Raw genomic sequence first — 15,280 nt, 5'->3', positions numbered from 1 at the left:
TGTGTCATCGTTTAAAGCGCTCTGCTCCGCTGGGCCTCGCATCAATCTTCGCCTCATTGGCCGAATGACGGGAGCGGGATCAAATGGGAAGTGTTATTGGCCGGAGGGTAACAGGAGGGATTTTGTGCGGTAGATTATTGGCGGCATCAATCCGGTGATGGATCGTATTCAAATGCACCTCCGTCCCCTCCGAGAGGTTTTATTCTGATACCTCAGCCCTCCTCGGAGACTGCGGCCGGATCGGCGGGACGTGACTCGTGCTTCCTTCCTTCTAGCTTCAAGCTATTGATCGGATGGAAATCAATCGAGCCCAAAGCCACAAACCCTCAGGGGGAGGAACCTGAGAGAAACACAGCCAGGCAAGTGGAATAAATCCCCCAACAAAAGACCAAGAGACCGATATGACTCTTTACTGCAGGAGGAGAGCCTTCTCCAAATTAAAAAGCAAGCGGGAATAAATCCCATCTCATCCCGGCTTCATTAGGAGCTTGGCTCAAACGAGGGCCCTCCAGAAGCAGCAGGCGTGAGTCAGGTGATGCTATACAGAAGCACACTTTGTTAAATGAGTAAATAATAATGAGATCTTAAAAAGACCCAATGGCAACAAGGATATGACGCAGTTTCTCTTTCCTGATGGGCCGCTCTTATCAAGAAGAGTGACCCGAATGACCCCAAACACCTAAACCGAGGTGTTCATTGTGATCCGTTCATTTAAAAAGCTCTTCACTTCGTCTCTCATGTGTCTGTTGTAAAAGCAGATGTTTTCAAATCCACCTAAATCACAGGGTTCACGCCGGGAAATGATCAAATCTATGTTAAATGTTAAATGTTAGAAATATTATTTAATAACACTGAATCTGCCTAAATACATTATCAGTCTTAATCAGGTGAAAAGCTCAGTTACCATGAGTGCAATCCCCTTTTATCTTGAATTTACACTATTGTTTAAAAGCTTGTGTTTTTTTAAAGATATTTATCATTTTATTCAACAGGACACATTAAATTGATCAAAAGTGATAGTAAAGATATTTATAATGTTACAAAAGGTTTCTATCTCAAACAAATGCTGTTCATCTGTGAATACTGAAAAATAAAATGTCACCGTTTCCTCGAAAATATTGTGCAGCACAACTGTTTTCAACATTGTTAATAATCAGAAATGTTTCTGGAGCAGTAAATCATCATATTAGAATGATTTCTGAAGATCATGTGACACTGAAGACTGATTAAATAAATGCAGCTTTGGTGAGCACAAAATATATATTTTAAAAACATAACTAAATCTTGGCAATTTCCAAAACCTTTGAACGGTAATGTTTAAAAGTGTTCAGGAGTAATTACAGTCACTTTTGGCTCTGCTGACTTTCTTAAAAAAATAAAAAAAAACATCCCCTCCTAACTAGTTAAATTTGTCTACTAAAACAAGATCAACATCTGTATTACGTTAAATAGCATTGAGCATCTTGGAACAGATAAAAAAAAAAAAAAGGAATTACCAAGACTTAAAGCTTTAAAGTGACTTTTATATAACGTAATGACTTCATGAAAAACCAACCAGTATGATAAAATAGTTCCTGCTGTTGAAGAAACAGTCGTAACCTCGCACCTTTAGTGTTGTTCAGATCTGTTATTACAGTAGGAGTTTGACAAGTCTGCAATGTAGTGCTGAGATTAATGACTGTAAAAATACTGCAATTAACAATAACAAATTAAAACAGCTACTCCACATGTTCTCAGAAAAATATTTAATCAGCAACACATCTTTCCATTTTTTTCAGTGTGGTTCAGCTTTCTGGTATTTTTAGAAAGACAGGCTTGCTTAAAAGTTTTTTTTTTTGTATTTTAAATTTAGTTGTTAACTGAATAAAATAAAGACAATCTACTTTATCACAAGTAAAAGAAGTGCATTCAGTCTAATGCTTTTGTTTTCCACCTACAGTAAACCAAAGGCCCGAAACATGACGAGCTGCTGACTGTAACTGTGGGACTGAATTGAAGGAAATATCAATATATATTGAATGAACTGCTTCCCCAGCTGAAATATGATGGATTATGTTGATCATTTATTACTAGAGTACGTTACACCACACGAGTAAAACTGACCAGTGTGTGCTGCTGTATTCACTCTACAGTAAATGTCCAAAAATGCAGCTGACACACACATTTTCAGTCAAAAAGTGAAACTACAGACAAAAACCTGCTTGTTATACGCTACATAAATATAATAAGATCATTACGTTACGTGATTCAATGATATTTTAAAGTCAGTGCCACATGACCTTACAATGCATGAAAGAGTGTGTTTACAAACGATTTATTTTATTTTTGGTATATTTTTATTTCAGTTTTACCTTTAATTAAAATGAATTAAAATGAGAAATGTTGCATTGGCAGTAATTTTGCACGTCATTTTAATTTTGCATCAGTCATTTTGAATTCAAATGTTGTTATTTGTGTTGATTGCTCACAGTTTGGTTCTGTTGTTTTATTTAGATTACTTCCATGTCATGTTTCAGACTTGAATGTGTGAAATGTAATAATGAGAAGCTCAGGACAAGGTCCTTTTATTTGCGCACTAAAGCACTTTCACAATAAACCCTGTAGCTTCACAAAAGCATCTGCCTTAATGATTGAGAGAACCCAGTGAAGAAAGATAAATGCATGGTATCACACGTAACTGCAGCGATGACCTTCAGACACACATGATTTCTTCATGTTTCCCTCGATCTGATCAGAGTCAGTCAGTGAAGACCTGCGTGTTTTTTCATGATTTCACACACAAAAGCTCAAACACTGCCACGACATCGAGCCTTTCTCTGCATCTCTTTCTGAAGTCCTCTAACACGGGGATTATGGGTAAATCCTCCATATGGCAGCTCTGCTGAAGGATCCTGGCTTGAGTTTAGGTTTAATAATCCTCTTCATTATAGACGGAGGAGAGATGACTTACCATCAGGAACAATGAAGGGGTTCTAGAGGCCAGAAGACTTTCAAGGATGGAATGAAGCATCAGAAATGAACATTATTATTATAACAATCATTTTCTATTGAAAGCTTGGAAGAACTATATTTTGCTTTAGTAATGTTCTCATCTGTGATTTGGGATGGCACTTTGGTGGCCAATCACATTTAAAGGGTGTGGCTAGAACCACCCCAGGCCACGCCCCTAATTCCTGTCCCTTACCCCTCCATTCTGAGGGAGTCCGACAGAAACGAATGACGAGGGTGTGACTCACTGACAAGTTTTTGCAGCTCTTCTCTTTTCTTCTTCAAGTTCTCTCGTTTTGTCTGAAGCTCTTAAAGGCTCAAACTGTCACTCTTTCTTTCTCAGGGTTTTATTTAGGGCTCAGCGTAGCGTGCAGAGAGAAACTGTTGGTGTCTCACTTAAAACCCGAATAAAAGGCGTCTGAAATCTCCTTCCTGATCTCATGTGACAGTGTGACTGCAGAATAATGCAACCGCAGCCGCATTCACACAGAGCCATTCTGCTCAAAAACATGCGTCTCATTCTGAAAGGAATCCTAAAAGTGAACAGTCAGTGTGTTTGAGAAGAAATGACACCAAAACTGACCACATCTGCTTTCTCAATACATTCCTGAGGCCTCAGATTTAAAACATTGTGTCAATTTCATCCTAAAATTGAGCAGACAAGCTTTTAAACTACATGTGCACCAGAACTTGCTGTAATTTCACACCCATTACATCCCCAAAATAACCACACATGAAGCTTAACATGACTTATTATGATGAGCAATCTTATCTACATATTATCTCCATATGCATTTATCCAGAAATGTGACACTAGTGTGTTTATTGATACTAAAAACTACATAGGAAAAAAAAAAAAAACTGAGGTATTTTCAGAGAATGAATTAAGGGGAGGATGCCCTAAGATTGCTTGTTATATTTTGAAATGTAAAAAATAAAGCAGAAAGCGTGAGAGAAATAGTTTTTTTTTTAACGGAAAAAGTTATCAGAGTTATCAGAGATCATCGTTTTCTGATTTGCTTATTTGAGAAAACCCCCAAAAATTATTTTAACAATTTTATTAGAAACAAATGATGAGACTGACTGGGAATTAAACAATAATAATGATACTACTACTACTACTAATAATAATAATAATAAAATAACAGACTAATGTGTTTAACAGTGTTGTTGTTAAATAAAACTAAATCTATTAAAAATAATTCATGTAATTGTCATGAAGCCAAAATAAAATAAAACAAATAAATGTATAAAATATATAAATATTAGATGAAAACTTAAACAAATTGCAAAACAAAGTATTTAACTACTTAAACTAATGCTGAAATAAAAAATAAAGCTATATAGAAATAATAAAAAGTACCAATGTTGCACTTAATTAAAATGCTACTTCAAAATATAATACAAAAAATACATTTTATAAGCTTCTTGCACACACACACACACACACACACACACACACACACACACACATTTTGGTGAAGCTTGCAAGCAATTACTCTTGACCCCTATTGTTTCATAGAAGCGCATCTATCCAATGAACCCCATAAAAAATACATTAACTGAATTCATTGTGCTCCAAACACTATTTTATTTCATAAACTTTAACCACTTACAGTAAATTATTTTCATAGCGGTGTCAAATGGGCTGAACGAAAACGATTATCCCCCGAACAGAGCCTGAGACACAGATGGACTAAAATGTCTGTATATTCTCCCAAATCAACAAACCTGTGTACTTTTGTGTTTCGATGCTGAAATCCAATGTATAATTTTCATAAAATTCACACTCTCACTCTCTCTCTCTCTCTCTCTCTCTCTCTCTCTCTCTCTCTCTCTCTCTCTCTCTCCACGCACACACTATCAAACACACACTCTCTCTCTCACACACACACCCACTCACAAACACACTCACATACTCTCTCTTTCTCTTACACACCCACACACACACCCACACACACACACACACACACACTCTCTCTCTCTCAGAGAGATGTATTGTAGTGCTGGAAGAGCCAGGTGGTTTCTGTCAGCACTAGTTTAAGCATGAATGGACATAAAAGACTCATCCTCAGTGAAGAGCCAAACACACACACCCACACACACACACACTTTTACTTAACCTAAATGACGACAGACTACTGCTCAAAAGTTAAAAAAAAAAAAAAAAAAAGTAAAGTAGTCTCTTATGGTCACCACAGCTTCAACTGTTTCAGTAAAAAACAGCACACTCAGTAATATTGTGAAATATTATTACACTTTAAAATAACTGTGAATAGCCTACTATGTGAATATCTGTTAAACTGTAATTTATTTCTGTGAGGCGCAGCTGTGTTTTCAGCATCATTCCTCCAGTCTTCAGTGTCACATGATCTTCAGAATCATTCAAAGAGGACAATTTACTGCTCAAGAAACATTTCTGATTATTATCAATGTTGAACACACTGGTGCTGCAAAATATTTTTGTGGAAACCATGATATATTAGAATTTTGGATTTTTTTCTCTTTTTTGGTGAATAGAAAGTTCAAAATCATTTATTTGAAGGAGAAATCTTCTGATCAAATGGGACTTTTCTAAATATAAGTATTAATTTATCACGTGACACCCAAGACTGGAGTAATAATACTGAAAATTCAGCTTTGATCACAGCATTCAATTACATTTTACAATATATTAGCATAGAAAACTGTTATTTTAAAATTGTAATAATACTTGAATATATTACTGTATTTCTGATCGAATAAATGCAGCCCTGGTGTAATGACCTGCTCTTATTTACTGCAACAATTTTTGGGAACAAGTGCAATTTTAATAGAGAAATGGAGACTTGGAAGGGAGAATGACACACACACACACACACACAGGCGTCAGGTGTTTTGGCAATGCCACCTGCAGTAATTGTATTTCTGTCTTGGGCGAGAGATTGATTTACTTAATTAAACAGAATCTATGTGGAGACATTTAGCTGCTGTCCCTGCTAACAAATGGCTATGCTAAACACCGAACAACTAACGATGTCCAAAAACCCCACAACGGACACACAGAAACATCACACACAACAACATCAGCACGGCTACGAGCAACAATTTCACAGCCTCTTACACTCTCAATAATTCCTTAACTTCAAGCTTTTTAACCCGAGGTTAAGCAACATTTCACACTTGCCATTCGTAAACCCAATGAATGGTGCTTCCAATGGGAGAAAGTCTGAAACAAAGCAGTTCAATAGGACTTTTCAACAACCAACCAAATAATAAGAGAAGAAAATATCACGTGAAAGTGGAAAATTGGTAAAAGACTCACTGCATCTTTAAAAATAGTCCACAATGATTCAGAATGACAGAACGTGTAAAAAAAAAAGAGCACAGATGATTATCTTCAGTGCTATCTTTAAGTTCATCTAGAAGCCATCTTTAAACAAGGTCACATGATTACATAAATCACATGAACAATATCACATGAACACAAAACAAACCACTGTACAGAAATAAAAAGTAAAAATCAATACCAATTTTTACGTTTTTATTAAAACTTCCATACATGCGAGTGTTTGCATTTTTTTAATTGATTTTTTAAATTGAAAATTATTTTCACAAATACCATTAATTAATAATGCATATGGAGGTGGGCAGGGGGTCACAAAAGTGTCATTAAATTTCGATAAAACTGCTTCATGGGCATTTTTGTCACGATCATTAGATGGAGTGCCCATTAACTTCAGTAGAGGGCACTCCACTCAGGACCATTCCACCCATCAACCACCAGATGTCACTTGGACACTAGCACCTCTCATACTGTTGCACCACACCCGAACTACATCCCCCATGAGTCACTGCATCACAATCACCTTGCCACACCTGCACCTCATTCATCAGCCAATTTCCTTTCCACACCTGCACCTCATTTACACACACATAAAAAAGCAGCACACTCACTCTCACTCACTGCGAAGTCTTATTTAGCCTGTCTAGCATTTCCGAGCGGTTTCCCTTGTGTCTGATCTTGGACTGTGTTACCGACTCTGATTCTCTGCTGCCTGCCCTGATCTCCACTTGTTTCCTTTAATGATTCTGGATATCTCTAACACACCTGACGCCGTTCCTGATATCTGCCTGTATGACCATTCTCTTAATAAAATTCTGCACATGGATCTTAACGCCTCTGACTCATTGTTACAATTTTATCTTATAAATAATCACAAAATATTATGTTAAACTACTTCATTGGGATTCACGATTTTTATTTTTCTTGTTTTTTCGTCATAATGATATCTGGATGGGTGTATCACCATGGTGTTTTTAACTTAACTCCTTTCAAATCTGAAAATGGATTTTAATTTAGAAATTAAAAGCATTTACCATATTGAAATCAGTGTGTTTATGAGATGCACTAATATTTCTAAATGCCAGTAATCACAGTAATTATCATTCAGCAATCACTCATTATTGCCCTTCATATTAAAGCGCATTCATGAGAAATACACACTTTGGTAATTTACTATTGCATGGATGTATTTGTCTAACAATAATATTCTCTTGTAAAGGCAGAAACTTGACATTCTTGTTGAGTTTGTTTTTGCCAAGATGAAGGCAACAATACAAGATAAATCTTTTCACACCAAGTTCTCTTGGATATACACAGCCTGGAGAAACAAAAGCCATCTCTGTGTATAAATCTCAGAGATATGTTGCTTTATCATCCGGTGGAACAGGGAGTCTCAGCACAGCGCAGTGACCTTGATCTGAATGCAAACGGCATCTTATCACACCGTTCCTAGACCTGCCCAAACGCCCTCACAAATGATGGCCTGTGAGAAACACACAAAAGCGGCTCTGTGAATCGAGTCGCTCCGCAGTTCACATCGCCGCAATGCAGAGCCATTACTTAAAAGAGATAAAGTCAGCTGTATATGTCATGAGGAAGAACAAGTGGGATTCCCAGCCTAAAGCCTGTTGGTTTGGTAGATCAAGTCTACTTGAAGGGAAAACAAAATAACGTACTCCCCGCAGGCAACACTTCACTCGCATTAGACGTCAGGACCATCTACGAACATTGATCGAAGAGCGCATGTATCCTCTCATAATGCTACAACGAGACCTTATCAGTCCATCAAGCAACAAAATCAAACACAAGGGGAACGATGACATCTACCATGTTTCGCTTTAATGGGTATTGTGTTGGCTGACTTTGGTTTTATTGTTGATAAATGTCAAACGGTGTAAATAGTTGTGAAAATCAAATCACTCCAGTAACTTTTGTAATGTTTGGGCTGATGAAAGTCGAATTTGGTTAAACTTGATTAAGATTTGATGGAATAGAGCCCGGGTGTTGGAAGTATGTCACTGTGCCTCAATTCACTTGATTAAATACGTCACTTTTCAGGTGACATGTCCACAAGAGGTCCTGTAAGCAATATTTTTTTTTCATTAGGTTTATTAAACATCTCCATTTCATGAAGAAAAAAAAAAGTGATGTAGAGTATATTTTTGCAATGTGGTTTGCAGCACGCTTCATCTTAAAAAATAATAATAATTTTCTTCAACAAGTCTTTAAACTCTTTTAAAGTTTCACTCGTGGCTGAACATTTTGAATTTGCAAACGCAATGTTTCACGGGTGCGCTTTCGAGCTAGTTTACTTCAGAAAGCCACACATATGGACCTGGATTTAGATTTAGATTTAAATGCCAAAATCTATTAGTTTACATATTTTGCACTATGGTAAAAGTGTTTTGAGCTCATCACATAGTATTGTGCAAGGAACCATGTGAAAATAATTATTTAATATTCGATAATCTGACTCTGTAATCATGATTTGTGTGCAAAGAAATCCGGTGTTGGCTAGACTATGTGGAAAATATCCGAAAAAAGTGATTGAAAAACTGCAACCTAAAATAGAAGCAGCAGCAAATTAACAGCCAATGAGATTGCTTCATATGGAAACAGTCAACACCGATTTAACGAATGGCAGGCCTCGGTGTCGCCCAAGCTGTGAATTAACTGCCTGGTTATAAATTTCCTTCATTAGGGCACAAAACACATGGTGGCAAATGGGAAGGCAAAGTCCCTAAGGGGTCCTGTGGAGACGCACAAATTCATTTCAGATGCTCGGAGAAATCTGGCAGAAAATCACAACACACAGGGAGAAAAAGCCAATGCAGCGAGACTTTTCAGGGCAACAGTTCAGCTGACAGGAAGACAAAACGAGAAAAGCAATATCTCACCTTCTCTTCAGAGGAGTAAATAGCAGATAGCGCTTACAAAGGAAACCCTCGACTCCCATTGCATCTGAAGTGACAATCTAACAGAGCTATTGGATCACTATAATAAACCGCTTTCAACATCTCAACCCACATCTGCACAAACACAGACATATACAACCACACAGACACAAAAATGGAGATTGCATCATGTCTGGGATCTCTCAACACGTCGGATTTTGGTCACAGCATGACACATCAAAACTAAAGCTGACACTGCCTTTTGACAACATTCAATATATTTTGATATTTCTTTTAGAGGAACTATCATTTCCACCATTGTTGCAAAGAATACTGAATTCAAAACATAAAAGCAGTCCTATTGGGCAAACAAAATAAAATACAAAATATATGTTGTAAGTAGTGAATTCCAATGAAATATGTTTTTGAAATAGAAAATATATTTGGTTTCATCCTTCATAGAGCAAAATATATTTTGGGGAAAGAAAATATATTTTCAATCTTAAAATTATGGTCTTGCTTAATTTAATTCAAATATGTTATACACAATAATTTTTCTTCAAATCTGCCAAATGTGAATATATTTTCTTGAACTGTTCAATGGGCAAATTTTTTTTGGATATATATATATATATATATAGATAGATAGATAGATAGATAGATAGATAGATAGATAGATAGATAGATAGATAGATAGATAGATAGATAGATAGATAGATATTTACCCCATATAGAAAAAAATAGATTTTATCATATATTTGTGCTGTATGGGGTAAAACGCTGGTTCTCAATCATGGAACATGAGCAAAACGAATCTTTGAAGTTTATTTATTTTTAGTAAAATGTGCTCATGAAGTGTTAAAATTGATTGGATATTATTCTTACATGAGCTTAAATGAAGTGTGACATTACAAAGCATTTTCCTTTCATTAATTTATTAAATAAAGCAGCGATGTGATTAAAAACTGTGGAGACTGAGTCAGAATCAAGTCAAACTCTTCTCACAGTCAAGTGAGAAGAAAAACAGCTCAAGTGAAAGTGATTTCAGCTGATAATGTTCAGGAAGTCAACTGTGCATAATGTTGACACATCACATTCACTATGCAACTGTGATTTCTTTACTTACAATCAAACTGCAATGACCAAAATCAGTATGATCAGTTATTAACATTAACATTCAACAAGTCTTTAAACTATTTTAACTTTCACTCGTGGCTGAACATTTTGAATTGCAAACGCAATGTTTCAGGGGTGCGCTTTCGAGCAAGTTTACTTCAGAAAGCCACTGTAATGAAGTATTTTTTATGGTGCAAATGCCAAAATGTATTAGTTTACATATTTTGCACTTTGGTAAAATCAGTATGATCAGATATTAACATTTGGAGCAAATGCAGACGTTCTTACTGATGAGAATTTTTATTTTTGGCCTTTATTTAACCAGGAGACAACCTCACTGAGATTACAGGAGTTTTTACAGGAGTGTCCTGGCCAAGACAGGAATGAAGGCGACACATTGTTTAATTCACAGCTTACACTTCTCATGATTTATTTACAGTACCACTTACTGTATATCTGCATTCGGAATCTGGTGTCAGTATTACACAGCAACATTTTATTGCATTATTTCTGTAAAATGACATTTATTTCTACTTGTGTTCATTTCAATTATTTAATGCAAACCCTGACAAACACACATTATTTATGCAATCTCTCTCACATTTATGATGCATTGTTTTTACCACAAGGTTCCATTACAATACTTAATAATGGAACCATTCCAGTTCCATTACTTTTCTGCAAAAGCATTTATTGGTCTTAGTAAATATTAATTTTAACATTTACTAATGCATTATTAAAATCAAAACTGCATGTTATTATTAATTGACCTGAGTTAACATTAACCAACAATGAATAGTTGTATTTTTATTAACTAATGTTAATGTTAAAACAAATAAATGCTGTACAAATATATTGTCCATTATTAATAAATGTTAGTAGATGCATAAACTAATGCTAACTAACGGAACCCAACAGAAAAGTTTAAGTCTTTATTGAAAAAGCTTTTTTTTTTTGGTCTTTGCATTTGAAATGCTACTCATGCTGTTATCATTAAACTATATAGTGACAATCATACAATTCACTGATCCATTGATATAGCCTATTACTAACTACATACTAATTACATCAATTTTTTTACTGATGTTTTTCATTTCTAAAAATGCATTTATCACATATATAGGAATCATGCTATTCATAAAGTAATTTTATTTCACATCACCAGCAAAATCATGGTGAATGTATCATGAATATTTGATATATCACCCAGCTGTAGGTCACACATAATGGCAGATCACATGTTGCAATTCAACCCTGTGACCCAATAGATATTGATTAATGTGTTTGGTTGATTTAATTTCAGACCAGTTGGGGTCAAAGGATCGTCTGTAATCAATCAAGCCTCTGAGGAGCTGCCGGGAATGCAGGAAAAATGAAGTGGAAGGTTTGGAGCGGGGGTTCATCAGCGAGGTGAGGCAGACATGAACAGGGTGACTGAACTAATCGCATTTAGACAGAGCACAGGAAGCACATTTCCCAAAGCCCTCAGCCCGTATCTGGTGAATCCAGTCATTATGTTGGCCGGCCGTGCTTTGTTTCTCAGACTTAATGAGAAAACTGTGTTTTCAGCTTAGTAATGAACTTTTGTTGGTATCTAAATGACTAAAGCTCTTTTGTGGTCAGCATGAGAGCCGTAAACTGAAGATACTAGAGCAGACATGTGCTCGCCGCAGAGATGAGGTCAACGCTAAAACAAACACACACTCGCACACAAGCATTAGAGACGACAAAGCGAAACATCCGTGAAGACAGGTTACGCTGTAAGCAAAGCTCAGGTTGTCAAGCGCTGAGACCCAAAGCATTACACGTCTCCTGGTGTGGCCCCGCTCTTCAGGGATGACATCAATGATCAGGACGCCAGACAGAGAGACGGCTGCTTTAGCGCGCAAATTCATGTTTACATAGCTAGATGACAACATCATAAAACAACTATAACGAGAAATGTCAAAGCACAATAACATTGTTTATTATAAGCACAAACTGCCATTATTCCATCTAGGGGTGGGAAAATAAATCGATGCATCGCGATTCTGAGATTTTACGAATGCATCTGAACTTAGTTGTGAACAACAGAGGGCACTGCATGCTTTAGAAACAGCCATATTCTGCTCGTTTCCAAATCCTTACACACACTTGAACCTAAAATAATCAGTCATAAAGTTTGTAAAGGTTTAAGTGAGTTACAAGGTTGTTCACATAAAAGCATTCTGGGCCGAGGTGAAGTTACAGACTCATCCAAACGCACAAGCGTTCTCAGCGCTCTTGTTCTAGCGCCATCTGCTGTTAAAATCTAAGCTCAGAATCGATTCAAAATCGACTCATTTAAAAATAAATACAATCTCAAGTTGTGTCAATCACATTTACAAATTGACTCCGAAACCTTCATCCATCATCACAAAAAAAAAAAAAAAAAAAATAATAATAATAATAATAATAATAATAAGAATAATAATCTGCGTTTTTGCATGCGTAGCAAGCATTTTGATAGGAAAAGATGCCGGATATGAAGATAAAAAAATAAAAAAAAAAACATACAAAACTTTCATACTCAGTATCCAAGGACAGAGGAAAAGGATTCTGATTGGCTGTCAATGTTTTCATCAACTGAAAAAAAACGCGCTGAAATCGATTCTGACTACGATATCGTTCCTCTGTGTCGTTATCGTTATCGGTTTTGTGGACTTGATTCTTGTCGAATCAGAACGATTAATAAAACGTCACAATTATAGATATCATCCTTTAAAAATAACTATAACGTTAACTATATCTACATCCTCATCATCGTTATGTTAACATTATTTTTATTATAGTCGCGCATCACACCCCTTATGAACATTAACTATGGTTTTACTATAAATAATAATAAAAAACATGGTTACTATAGTTAAACCATGGTAACCACAAAATGGTACAATATAAATGGTAATCAATACACCAAAAAAAAAATATATATATATATATATGGTTACTACACTTTTACTACATTTTAAAGATGGTTAATTTACATAAGGGCAGATACTGTACAGTTCATCTGTGTTGTGTTATCGTTATAGGCCTGTGATGTGGACCTTATTCAAGTAGAATTAAAATGTTCATTAAAAAGTTAAAGTTATAGTTATTGCCCTTCGTGTACTTTTTTTTTATGAAGCAAAATATTCTCTATTTTATTGCTTTAGCTTCAAGTCAAGAGCATGTCATCTTCCCTGCCTGGCAACTCTGTTTCATGAGGCAAAACGATGAGCCGGTCTCTGAAATCCCAAACTGCTTTATTAAGTCATCTGAGGGCCAGCTTCCAGATCAGACACAGTCTGAAGGTTTGTTCAGTCTGTCTCTCCGAGGAGCCAGAATGTTCCGCTGAGAGCAAAGTTACTAGACAAACGCTTCAGGCATCAATGCAGAACACATCGGTCCATTCAGTCCCACTCTTCTTTCTCGAGAATGTCAAGCAGTAGCTCTCCAAGGAAAGCACGCATTCAGGTGAGACCATCAGAGCGCTCCTAATGTCCCTTCAGAGGCTCCTGGAAAAGGCCATCTCCATTACACCTGAAGTATGGACAGTTCTGCAGTTTCCTTCCGACAACAGCAAATCTCCTGAAACTAATAGCGCGATGAACCCGCGGATCACAGAGGAGCACAATCAGTTTGAAATGACATTTTCTCCACAGACTGCGTCAGTTTGCGCCGTTCGCCTTTGCGCAGCTGCGCGCGCTTCTCAGAAAACCGATCGGGTTTTAATCCAATAAGTACTAAAGGAAGCTAATTGGAATCTTTATTACATAATGAATGTAGAAAAGCAATAATCAAGTACCAATGTAACGTAGAGCGTAAAAGGAGTGCAATTCATAAAAGGTGAGCTTAACGGAGCCACATGCACATATATAATGAAGCATTGCGGTACAAGTACTTAAAACACTGCACATGATCTTCAACGGGAAATAAAAAACGCACACAGATATGTTGGGTAACCAACCTTTGGAGTAAAAACCATGAACCACTCAAGAATTGTCATGAGCATCATAGCCTATTTTTCTAACAATTATAGAGTGGAAAAGGACTTGGAAACGCGCGCAGAGGTGAATCATGTCCAGCGGGCGCACACCCGAAAACAGCACGCGTTTAGAAAACAACAGGAAAGCGACATATTGGTGAATCTGGTCTTAAAGGAAATAATAAAGAAAGCGCACTGAAATCAGGCTCAACTTACCAGCGAAGCTTCTTGTTGACTGGGGGTCTTTATGCGCACCGCGCGCACAGTCCGGACACAATCAGTCTCTTTAATGCGATGAAAATCGTCCTTGCGCGCAGAATAAACGACAATGCTCTGTTTGTCGAGACCTTCAAGAGACCTTCAATTCCCTTCTATCCTGTAAGGTTAACTCCAAACCGACGCTGTCTGGGTCATCAGTGTCCTGATATCCGATTGCTTTTTACAGGAGCTTCTGAAAAGGAATAAAAGGGCTCCTTGTTTGGATCCCCATCACCAGTCTGAGTGCCACCTCGGCACGCCGTGTCCCCATATCGCCCTTCTCCCAAACAAATCAGATGTCGAGCAGCGGTTAATAAGACTGTACATCCAGAGTTCTCCAGCTGTAGGTGAAAGCAGCGCGCTGGTGAAGTCCAGGTGCAGCTCCGGTGTAATGCGCCGATCTGCGCGCGGTCACAGTCCGAGCTCGCGCACACACCGAGAGGAATGAGCGTTGACAGAGGGTTGCCAGATATGATAGAAAAACGACACGAGAGACGCGTCAGAAACCGCGGACAAGCTTCTCTCTTTTTAATTCCATGTACCAAAACAGAAGTAAATGTAGTTTAGTGATTTAAGAATGTGTCTAAATTCTGAGTTCGGAATCGCCAGGCTACAAATGGACTCAAACAGCAATCTAAGAATAAAACATAGACTTGAATGTGTGTTTAGCCTAATCGTATAGCCTTTATGTTTCATACAGGATTTCGGTTT

General features: G+C 37.0%; 1 protein-coding gene across 14 annotated transcripts in view; it reads right to left on the bottom strand.

Annotated features, from left to right (window-relative positions):
- The window catches only part of LOC127961469 (adhesion G protein-coupled receptor L3-like), a 255,154-nt gene extending 240,087 nt beyond the window's left edge, over positions 1 to 15,067 (bottom strand). For 3 of the 14 annotated variants that reach the window (XM_052560589.1, XM_052560595.1, XM_052560588.1), the window contains exon 1: positions 14,528 to 15,065. The gene's annotated coding sequence lies outside the window, so the exon portion shown is untranslated. Of the gene's footprint in view, positions 1 to 14,527 lie in introns of all 14 variants that reach the window. The other 11 variants (XM_052560586.1, XM_052560594.1, XM_052560587.1 and 8 more) reach the window with 6 other exon arrangements.
- Between the last annotated feature and the right edge of the window lie 213 nt (positions 15,068 to 15,280).

The sequence above is a fragment of the Carassius gibelio genome, chromosome B7 (genome assembly GCF_023724105.1).
Source record: "Carassius gibelio isolate Cgi1373 ecotype wild population from Czech Republic chromosome B7, carGib1.2-hapl.c, whole genome shotgun sequence".
Lineage (NCBI taxonomy): Eukaryota > Metazoa > Chordata > Actinopteri > Cypriniformes > Cyprinidae > Carassius > Carassius gibelio.
Note: the sequence above shows the minus strand (reverse complement) of the source record. Positions and strands in the feature narration are given on the sequence as shown.